Below are 12,772 nucleotides of genomic sequence, written 5' to 3'. Positions count from 1 at the left end.
GTAACTCCTTGAAATACTCATGTCAGACCCAACAAAGTATATATATATTCTTGATCAGCGTAAAATTCTAAGTCGATTTAGCGATGTTCGTCTCTCTGTCTGTTGCCATCACGCTATCTTTCGAACAGATTGAGATAAAAGGCTAAAATTTTGCACACATGTTTATTTTGCCAATAGACAGTAAATGGGTCATGTAGGTCCACGTTTTCATATAGCCCCCATATAACGATACCTCCGGTAATTTGATGATTTTAGCGACATTATTCACCGGAATTGTTTCAAATTTGGCATTTGAAGTTCGTAATGTTTGTGCAGGTCCACGTTTTCGTATAGCCTCCCTATAACGGTACCTCCCAATATCCGGTGTTTTGATGATTTCAGCGTCATTATTCACCGGAGTAGGTTCAATTTACGTATTTGAAGTTCGTAATGGATGCTACAGCTTGTGACAGACAATTGTCTATGCAGATCCAGGTGTTCGCATAGCTCCGATATAACGGTACCTCCCTAAATACGGTATTTTGAAGATGCTACATTATACCTCTTTATAATATGGTAATGGCTCATAACAAACAATGACTATGTAGGTCCACGTCGTATGTGCCAATATAACGGCTATTTACGGTATTTTTAAAATTTTAACAGAATTTTTAACGGATTTTACTATTTGAAAATTTCCAAATTCGTTCCAAATGGTGGAGGGTATTCAAAGTTCGGGCCGGCCGAACTTACTCTTTTTTAACTTATTCAAAATTTTGTCGAATGGAATATTGTGATATGTTCAGCTCACGAGCCATTTTTCGGTCACTGCGACGCGGGTTTCGATCAAGTCGCTTCTTTAACTTTCGATGTTGTTGTTTTCTTCCTTGACGTCGGGCTACACTGCCAGTATCACGGTAACAAGCGATGGTACGAGACACAAAAGATTTATTCACATTTAAGTACTGGAGTGCTGTAACGATAGCCATTTCCAACCAAATATAAAGAAATCACACTATCACGCATGAATTCCATCACGGAAGACTTTTTTCTGAAAATTTCTCACCAAACTGCTTTTGTATGCTTGTAAACAATATAAAGAGCTGTCAGTGGAATATTTTTAAGAGCTGTCGGACTAGTGGCTTAGAAATAACACCAGTCTGAAGTTTTTTGCAGTTTTTTAATCCCACCCTGTGTATTTGAAACCCCAAGGATCTAGCTCTATAAGTCCAGCTTTGTAGTTTCAAGAGGATTTCTTTACCATTAAAATTTTTTATTAATAACTCCAGAATATCTGTTATCCCAGCATAACATCCAAACAGCAAGTAATTGGAAGTCAAGATTCTGACTTTATTTGTTTATCCAATATCGATGATATTAATGTAAATATATAAGAATGTCCAAAACTTCCTTCTTATCTCTCAAACAATAGTTAACCTATCCATCCATCCAAGGTCAATAATACCGAAGTAAGTATAATACGAACTTCCAAAAAACTTACGAATACCAGCATATCTAAATTTAAAATTTCTATTTGTAGCCGTTATCAAAAATTAATCAAACACATGAAATAACCAGTAAAGAAAGTCTTAAAGTCGGGCGGCGCCGTCTTTATGATACCCTACACCACTTTGCTTATTTAGTAGAAATCCGCATAACAATCAAAAGTTTTTTTGGGAGAATTCAATCATACACGCTATGATTATAATTATAATTTAAAGTTCAAAGGACTAAATATGCCGAAGCATTTGTATCTTTTAAATTCGGACTTGTATTGCCAATTTGGTGCACAATTAATTTGAAATCGGATAAAAATATATATGGGAGCTATATCCAAATCGGAACCGATCTCGATAAAATTTGGCAAGGATATTTCTGAGCTGTATTTGATATATTTCCCTGAATACCGTTGTTACGGAGTGCATATTATGGCTTTGGGTAACAAATATAACAAATCGGATGAACAGTATATATGGGAGCTATAGCTATATCTGAACCGATCTTTACCAAATTTAACATACTAGCTTCTAGACTCATTTCGGTCGTAAGTGCCAAATTTCATCCAATTTGGGCAAATATTAGACGTTTGGTGCACAATCAAAAGTAAATCGGACGAAGTTATATGTGGGAGCTATATCCAAATCTGAACCGATCTCTATAAAATTTAGCAAATGTATTTCTGAGGTGTATTTGATATATTTCCCCAAATATTGTGGTTACAGGGTGCATATTACGGCTGCGGAGGGCAAAAATAACAAATCGGATGAACAATATATAAGGGAGCTATACCTATATCTGAACCGAATTAGATCAAATTTTGGCATACTTTGGCTTATTTTCAGGTCCAATCTGATCGTACGTGCAAAATTCCATACTATTCGGACTGATATTACACGTTTGGTGCACAATAAAAGGCAAATCGGAGGAAGATATATATGGGAGCTATATCTGGATAGGGTAATAAATGCGAACTGCACTTTGTTTACAAAAATACATGGACAGACGGACGAACGGACAGACGGACGGACGGACGGACTTGCATAAATTGACTCAGAATGTAATTCTATTCAGATCATCAAAAAGAACTATGGGTCTATCTCGTTTCCTTTTGCCTGTTACAAACAAATGCACAAAGACATAATACCCTGACCATCTTGTGGTGTAGGGTATAAAAACAATAAAATATGAGGTATATACAGATGCAGTGTATTATTAAGATTGCTTAAATGTAATATGTATTATAATAAAATAATTCAAAATTTGGCACTGCACTTTAAATCGAGAGAAAAACATTTGACATTTCAAACTGCATTTAACTTCTTTTAATGGCTTCATAGACATGCATACTTTGCACATAATTAAAAATTCCATTTGTGTAGTCTTTTTATGGATCTAATTTGTACTCCAACTAACTTAGTTGCCCACAACTGTGACCATAAATAGTCATCTCAACTATATTTTGGATTGTGAAATTTTCTATGGAAACATTTTTTTTGTTTTCCCAAACTAAACGGTTTTCAAATGAATAAATGCCAATAAAACACTCACACACTCACATATAAGACAAAGAAGACCAAGCCGAAGAAGAAGAAGACTTACTATAAAATAGCAAACACATCTGAACTGCGTGGAAACACTTTCACCACCAATGATGGTCATATGAAACTCCTCGCAAACCAAACCGAAGCCAAGCCAGAAATGAAAACCGAAGTGCATTTAAGTGGCCAGTGGTCAGAAATAGTTGCGATAAAATTTCTATTAATAAAAATTGTAATGAATCCACCGACCACAGATAGAAATACATAGGCAGACGATGAAGCTAGATAGCGGGCTCTGGTCGCATGTACTGCAGCTAGTTAGCCAAACTTCATTGCAACAGTTGGAGTTGGAGCAATGAGAGAAGATGAAGAAGAAAAACCGTCTGACGCACCAACCGAGGGGAAAAATAAACTTTTCATTTTTATTTCATTGCAATATCTTTGTCGGCTTCTTTTGAATCGTCGCAGTCGTCTTCGTCTTCTGCTTTGATTTTCCTTACACATTTGCAATGCGTGAAAATTCTATTGAAGTTTTTCCTCAACATAAAACTTTCTCAGGTGGCCAATGTTGGCGTGTGTGTTTGGCGTATGTATGTTTATGGAAAAGAATTGAAACTAGTTCATTATCATTAGTCTTGACATGATTGCCGCCTTAATTAAATTGAGTAGAAAAAAGCAACCAGCCTATCTATCAATATTTTTCCTTTTTATTTTCTAATCTGAAGTATAAACGAGACAATTTTATAAGTTGATGTTTGTTGTAATTTCTGTGTTAATTTCAGTAGTAACATTTTTATTATTCAAAGTAGCAAATAATTAATAATTCTCGCAATATAAACACTTACATTTAAAAAATACTAAATTGGTTTATGGCTCTATTGATAAATGTGTAGAGTAATGAGTGTCTGATGGATTTATCAAAGCCCATGCGAAATGGTTGAAGGTGGAATCTTGATATTTATCATGATATTTGTCAGCCAAGGTTTATGGGAATTCGAAGTACAAAAGTACTGAAAGGTACTAAAAATTGGATAAAAAATGTAGTTTTGGAAATGGGTTAAAAAACTGTTCGAAATGTACTAAATGGTACAAAATTTGATATAGATAGTAATTTTTACATTTTTTTTTTTAATTGAATGCAAGGAAAAAATGTCGGAAATAGCATAAATTTTAGAATAAATTTAGATTTGTTCGAATTGGTCATCTTTTGGCACGAATTATGGCCTTCAAACGGCCAATGAAACCGTCACACGCTTTCCGAATGTTGCTCTGCGGTATTTTGGTTCATTCCCGGCGAAGCACTTGCTTGAAGTGATCGACACTTTGGTATTTCCTAGTGCCAACCTTGCTTTTCAATATACTCCAGGCACAATAGTCCAACGGTTTGGTATCCGGAGATTTTGTTGGCCGTTGTGCGCAGGAAATGAAGCGATGCCACGGTCGATTAATACGAGCGGAGATGAACCTTCGGCTGTTATGGCGGCCAACACCATCACCATGGACGGAGCTTGAGTTCTGGTGACCAACCGAAGATGCACATTTTCAGCTGACATATTTGGCAAGTAAACACGATCATTTTGTTTGTTAACAAACTGCTGGACAATGAATGTTTTCTCAAAAAATTTGACAGTTCAACAATTTCGGCCAAGCGAAGCAACTCTTTAGCTCTTTTGAGTCTATTTTCTTTCTGCTGCGAGCTCATTTTTCAATTTAAGCCGAACGGAATATTGCGATATTTTCAGCTCACGAGCCATTTTTCGGCCACTGCGACGCGGGTTTCGAACCATTTCTTCTGATGCTGCTGTTTTCTTCCGTCCATTTCCTTGAAGTCGGGCTACTCTACCAGTATCAGGGTAACGAGCGATGGCACGAGACGCAAAATATTTTTTCACATTTCAAAGCTGGAGTGCTCTAATGATAGCCACTTGTGGTTTTCCAGCCACATATAAAGGAATCACACTATTACGCTTGAATTCCATAACGATTAACTTTTTTCTGGAAAATTGTCACCAAAATGCTTTTGTACGCTTGTGAAAAATATAATGAGCTGTCGCTGGAATAATTTTAACATCTGTCGGACGAGTGGCTTTGAAATGACAGCAGTCTGAAGTTGGTTGCAGTTTTTTTCATTTCATCCTGTATAAGGCAGAAAGAGAGGAAAAGAAGTTGTTTTCGGAAATACGAAAAAATTTAGGCCGCATACACGAAGGGTTTGTGATTCGGATTTATGAATTTTATAGCAAATACCAAGTGTGCAGGAAACTGCAATCTTTTGAAGTTGAGTGGCATTTCTGTTGCAAATAACAGAGTTCGTGGTAGCAACATACTTTCCCGTAATAGGCGTATCCTCAATTAAATTGTTGTGTAATTTTTTACTGTCAATGCTTCAATAAAATATAAATCATATCCGAATAATAAACCGATTATAATATAATTTTATAAAATTTTTACACCAAAATCCCTCACATACATACCGTGTTTGGTGGATCATATAGGTGAACTCGGCTGAGAATATATATGTGGGAGCTATATCCAAATTTTAACCGATTTACGAAGAATTTGTCAAATTTATTATTGTAACCAAATTCCGCTACACATTCCGAATTTCATTGGAATCTAACATCGCAGAAATATATATATAAAGAAGCTATACCCACACCTCAACCGATTTCAATATAATTTGGCATTTTTTTTTTTCTTTTTTTTTTTTTTTTTTGGTACCAAATATTGTCTCTCTGTCCGAATTTCATTGGAATCGGACATACGTATCGAGTTGGGTGCATCAAATATGTAAAATCGGCCGAATATATATATGGGAGCTATATACAAACCTCAACAATTTGGAAAAATTATTTTTGTACTGAACTCCGTCACGTATTCCAAATTTCATTTAAATTGGCATTACATATCGTGTTTGGTGCATCAGATATTCAAAATCGGCTGAAAATGTATATCTGAGCTGTATCCAAATCAGAAACAATTTCAATATAATTTGGCAAATTTATTTTTGTATCGATATCAGCTCAGAACTCAAAACCATGATTAGGTTTAAAATTGTGGCCGAAACCTTTAAAAATACCGGAAAATAGGAGGTACAGAAAAATAAGATTTACACCAAATATTGGTGCTATCTTTAGATACCTACTAAGAACTCGAAATGTAAAGTTTCGCGTGATTTGGTTAAAAAGTATGGTCAAAGCATTAAAAATACCGAAAATAAGAAAGTAACGCTATATGGGCGCCTTACCGAATCGTGGACCGACATATCCCATTTTTAATACCAAACATACTAGGGGTAATATAAATGTCTGAGCAAAATTTTAGAGTGACAGATTGTTCCCTGAATTAATCTCCGTTTTTGAGTACCTCAGCCCACGGTGCGCTGGTTTGAAAGAAGTGTTGTGGAATTAAACACAAATTCAATGATAGTGCTTCATAAGTTCGACACGCCTATGTTAAAATAAGGAGTCAGTAGCGGACTTCTTTAATTTTTCGAGTTTAGAGAGAATCAAAATGATTTTAGTTTCGGTAATTGACGAAATATTTCGTTAAATGAGTGACGGAATTAAAGTAGTCGCTAAGACCTACCGATAAATACCAATCTTGTCAACTTTAACTTCTTTTTTATATCGACATTTTGGATTCCAAAGTTACCAGTTTTTGTCGACCATGGATCCCACTGAAATATTTTAGAATTTTATAATCGCGATACAATGTTTAGTTCGACTTTCCCAAAACCAAGCCTAGTAACTTATTCACATTACATTGTAATGGACTATGTCGTTCATGTGGCTACCCATTTTTTTACTGGAGCATTACTCCAATGTAACTTTGTAATTTGCGATACATTCAAAGTATACTTTCTTAAAGTTCCCGCCCTGAAGCAAGTGCTTGCCCATTCAAGTGAAAATTACATTGAAATATGAATGAAAACCCTTCGAGATGGCTTACACATAAAAATGTACAGTATATGTAAATATGTACAACTGTTTAAATATATTTAATTTTCATATGCCACTTAAAAACGTTATCAACACTCAGTACGCCAACCATCCAAAAAGAAGGTCGTAGTTATGACAACCGCTGAACACATTATGATGAAATGGAAATTAATATTCCTCAGGTTAGTTCATATGAAAGCAGATATGAGAGCATGTATTCTAATGTGCAACCCGTATCGAATGTCATGCACCGATGAACTTTACTTTCAGTGCATTTAACGGGCGTACTTTATGAAATGAACAAATGAACAAAAAAATGAAAATTTTGTAAAATACTAAAGAAACTTTCATCGTTCTAAGATAGGATACGAAAGTTAAGGCTTGAAAATGTTGTATTGTCATATATATTTTCTAAGCATATAACGTTTCAAATTTGATATTTAAAGTACGTAATTAATTCTACAGCCTAAGACAGAAAATTGTCTGTGCAGTTCCGCGTCATCGAATAGCTCCCATATAACGGTACCTCTCGATTTTCTGTATTTTGATGATTTTAGCGACAATATTCACCAGAATTGTTTGCTGGTATTTGAAGTTCGTAATATATACTACAGAGTAAGACTGAACATTGACTGCAAATTGTGTGTGGTATAGGCCCCATATAATAGTACCCCCCTATATTCGGTATTTTGATGATTTTAGCTACATTAGTCACTAATATTATTTTTCATTCAGAATTCAAAACAAACAAAAAACAAATATGCAAAGGCTATAGCCGTGAGGGGCCGACCATGTGATATTCTACAACACCACAATATGGTAGAAGTCCCCTTATGTCCAAATCCATTTGGGAAGATTTTGCTTTTGAAATTATGTCATAGAGCACTGCCCATTTGCCCAATATTTGATGACATTTGCCCAATATTTACGCACTTTGTCGTGCTGTTAGTTACAGCTAAATATAATCCATTGGTCATCCAAAATGCTAGACTTCTTCTCTGTCCTCAACTCTCCTCTCATGCAAAATTCCGAGTCGATTGGTTTCATATGTGTGATTAGAAAAATTTATCTGTTTTTGCTTCATTTGAACCTTCTTTGTATCTCCAAATTTGGAATTTCGTGTCCTTAAGTTTTTATTTGTGACTTTTATTACGGCTGCAAAATCAGGAACATTTTTATTTCTTGGTCCATTTAAACCCCTAAATTTATTGCGGATATGTATTATGTAACACCACGAAATATTGATTTCCCACATAGGAAAGTATATATGGATCTTCCTATCTCGCCGAGCTGAGTCGATCTAGCCCGTCTGTTCATGTTAATTTGTAATCAAGCTACAGGTCGCAATTATGGTCCGATCTTCACGAAATTGAAGATGGAGGTGGGGTTAGGGCTAGAATTTGGGGATGATTGCAAAATATTTAGGGTTTGAAATTGACCAAAAACAGAAAAAAATACTTGATTTTTCTGTTGCTCTACAGGCCACAATTATGGACCAATCGGCGCTGAATTTTGCATGGGATTAGAGTTAAGAATTGGACAGAAGCGTACAAGTTTGGATGGTCATCGGACCATATTTAAATTTGTAAAAAATACGAAATTTTTTACTAAACCGCGAATATTTTTAATCCTGGCGAAATCAAAAATTCATGGAAATGTAACTTCTCACCGTTACATTGATGCTCATATCCAAAATCTCGCATATATAGCAAGATATATACAATCTCATATATCAAAGAAGGAAATGTTAGTTAGATCGCCAATAAGTCAAGAACTGCTGGACTGATTCTCCTCATTTTGGAATGGTCTCTTGCCAAAAAGGATAACATTTAAGAAAATCGCGTAATAAATGCCAATAAAAAAGTGAATATTTTTTGTTACATTTTTTTTTCAATTGTTATCATATTTTTTATCGCATGCGATTTTTTCAATTTGACTAACAATTTTGAATAGTAAATTTTTACAATTTTTCTACACCCCCCAACACTATGTGTTGAAGGTATTATATACAGGTCGCAATTATCGTCCGATCCTCACGTAATTTTGCATGGGGTAGCGCTAGGGTCAGAATTAAATCCTACTGTTATGTCACTCTACAAGGAGAGAGTTAGGGACAGGAAAAATGTCGAGCATATTGGATGATCATTGGATTATATTTAGCTGTAAAATGGACCACGGCATTTGTGATTTTTTTTATACCCTCCACCATTCTATGGAGGGTATATTAATTTTGTCATTCCGTTTGTAACTCCTCGAAATACTCATGTCAAACCCAACAAAATATATATATTCTTGATCAGCGTAAAATTCTAAGACGATTTAGTCATGTCTGTCTGTCTGTCCGTCTGTTGTAATCACGCTATCTTACGAACAACTTGAGATAGAAGGCTAAATTTTTGCAGACATGTTTATTTTGCCAGTAGGCAGGTTAAGTTCGTAAATGGGCCATGTAGGTCCAAGTTATCATATAGCCCCCATATAACGGCACCCCCCGATATTCGGTATTTTGATGATTTTTGCGACATTATTTACCGGAATTGTTTCAAACTTGGCATTTGAAGTTCGTAATGGATACTACAGCTTAAGACAGAAAATTATCTGTGCAGGTCCATGTCTTCGTGTAGCCCCCATATAACGGTACCCCCCGATATTCGGTATTTTGATGATTTTAGCGACACTGTTTACCGGAATCGTTTAAAATTAGGGATTTGAAGTTCGTAACGGATGCCACATCCTAAGTCAAAAAATGAGCCATGTAGGTCCACTTTTTCATATAGCCCCCATATAACGGTACCCCCCGATATTCGGTATTTTGATGATTTTAGCGACATTATTTAGCGAAATGGTTCCAAATTTTGAAGTTCGTAATAGATACTGCAGCATAAAACAGAAAATGGGCCATATAGGTCTACGTCTTCATATAGCCCCCATATACCGTACCCCCCGATATTCAGTATTTTGATGATTTTAGCGACATTATTTACCGTGATTGTTTCAAATTTCGCATGTGAAGTTCGTAATGGATACTTCAGCCCATGCCAGAAAATTGTCTGTGCAGGTCCACGTCTTAGTATAGCCCCCATATAACGGTACCCCCCATATTCGGTATTTTAATGATTTTAGCTACATTAGAAACAGATTTTTCTTCAAGTTTGCATTTATATATTGTAATAACTTATGATAAATGTTGCTTATGCAGGCCCACGTCGTCGTATAAGCATTCGGTATTCTTAAGATTTTAGCTGAATTTTTAACGGATTTTATTTTTTGGAAAATGCCAAATTTGTACCAAATGGTGGAGGGCATTAAAAGTTCGGCCCGGCCGAACTTACACTTTTTTTTTTTTTTTTTTTTTTTTTGAATATATAACAACACGGCGGAGTGCGTAAATAAGGGTAACATCTGGGCAGGCGGCTATGACATTATTTCCATATCGAAATCTTCCAAAATGAATTTGGACATATGCTTCCAACGTATTGTAGTGTTGTAGGGTATCACATGGTCGGCCTAGCACGACTTTATCCTTTGCTTACTTGTTATTTGTGATTTTACTTTTTTTTATTTTTTGTATTTTATCCTTTTCTGTCAAAACACTATTCGAAACGGTGTGAATTTGCCAAAATGAGGCCTGCTGTTCTTGAGTTGTAAACATTTACTACGCTCATAACTCAAGAACGGCAAAAACATAACTTACTTTGGAATTAGCCCCTATGAAATGCTTGCAACCGATTTTAAGTATTTTGAATAGGGTAAGTGTACCAGTAGTCGGCACTTTTAGAATTTTTAATGTTTCAATCTTTCAACATACTGAGTGAAATCTTTCAATTGCAGAAAAAATAAGTTGTTCAGATTCCAAATTTTGTTTAGTTTTCGAAATAATAAACAACAATTGAATTTTTTTTTTTTTTTAATTGGCAAAATTTGCAATTTTACTAAAATTGTTGTTTTTTGCCAGTAGTCGGCACCATTTTCCAATGCTCGGCATGTCTATTTGCCAGTAGTCGGCATATAGTATTTCAGTAAAAAAAAATATTATTATTTTTTTTTTCTAATAGTATAAAACTGTGCTATATTACTAATTCGCAGTTCAATTAATTAATTTCGTTTTTAAATAGAGTTTTATTTAATTATCATTCTAAACCAAATGTAGGTAGAAAATCAAGAATAATATGGTTACCATCAATTAAAATAAAAATGAGATTAAATAAAAAAGAAAAAAGTACCTTTCTTATATTTGGAATTTTGTGAATTGATCTTTCCTTTCTTCAAAAATGCCACCGCTATCTAAAATGTCAAATAGCTGATTTAAAAAACCTACTTAATTTAGAAAAGTTGATCAAAAAGCACAAATAAAACAACTGCCGACACAAAAATATTTTTTTATTTGTGTAGTTTTTGGATATTTTTTTAATAGTTTTCTCAAGTTTTGGTGAAATAGGTCAAAAATTATATTTTTCTAGTAATCGGAACCCCCTTGCCGACTACTGGCAAATCTCTTTTTTCTGTTCTTAATGTCGGCATTAAATAATTGAACAGAAAAATGCTTGATTTGCAAATTTTTTAAGTTATAAAATGATTTTTAGACTGTTATTTACTTTTATAAAATAGTTCTGATTCCAAAAGTATTAAATTTAATGTTCTTAAATCGATTATTAAGTTAACACCACCACTAATTTTTTCTTTACAAACAAGCACTATCGCATGCGTTGGAAGACACTCACTGACGAAAACCGTTATTCTCTCGTAATAAATGATCGGAGCTCATTGTCTTTATTTTTACAGAAAGAGAGCAGAGAACACTGTTGACGTTTTTTTGCAATTATTTCATTATTTGGTCAACTCTATTCTTAGTTATTTAAGTTTAAATTTCAAAACTGCCGACTAATGGGACATGCCGACCTTAGGCGCACTTACCCTATATCACCATGTTTTTTAACGGAATCAAATGTTTATTGTATTTGGGGTTCGTAATACCCCAATAATAGTATCCATATTTATTTCATAATCGAAATTAGTGAAAATCAATTAATATTTGCATTTAAATTATTTTGTTTCACAATATATAAAGGCAAAATAACTTTCAATACTTTTGTTCATTTGTTTTTAAATTGACGCCTTTTCCTTTTCCTTTATTTTCGTAAATTGTTATGTAGTTTTTTAATAGTTTCATATTTTCTCCAATGCTCACATATCTCCATAGCAGGGCTAGGCAGAGAGCCTCAAAAAATGTTTGTGATTGTATGTGTTTTGAAATAACAAAATATTGCAAGTGTTTTTTTGCCTCTCTTTACAGAGTGAGAAATAATTTGTTATCTTTAAATTTTCAATTTAAAATTTTCTGTTTTCAAAACAACTTCGTTGGTAAAAAAATAATATTTTGACAGACAATTCGGAGAAATATTTGCACAATTATTTCAAATAAAGTTGACATTTTCAGAAATTTTATATAATTTTGATGTTATATTTATTTAATAATTTCGGACATAACATGCTAACCATCTATGTTGACCCTTTATAAAGTTATACTGATTACCACAGGCTGGCATACGCAAATACTAGTAGAATTTTATGCTGGTCAGAAAATCATATCCTGCGTTGGGTCTTAAAATATAATTTCTATTACCTTACCTTTACCTTTAATACCGATTTTCACAGGCTGGCATACGGAAATGGTCGTAGAATTTTATGCTGATCAGAAAATCATATTTTGCGTTGGGTCCTAAAAGATTATTTCTATGAATCACAAACAGAATGACAAACATCACATTCTGTTATTTTATCAACGTATGTACCATTTCAGAACAATCAAGGGAT

This window comes from Musca domestica, unplaced genomic scaffold (genome assembly GCF_030504385.1).
Source record: "Musca domestica strain aabys unplaced genomic scaffold, Musca_domestica.polishedcontigs.V.1.1 1, whole genome shotgun sequence".
In the NCBI taxonomy this organism is placed as follows: domain Eukaryota; kingdom Metazoa; phylum Arthropoda; class Insecta; order Diptera; family Muscidae; genus Musca; species Musca domestica.
Note: the sequence above shows the minus strand (reverse complement) of the source record.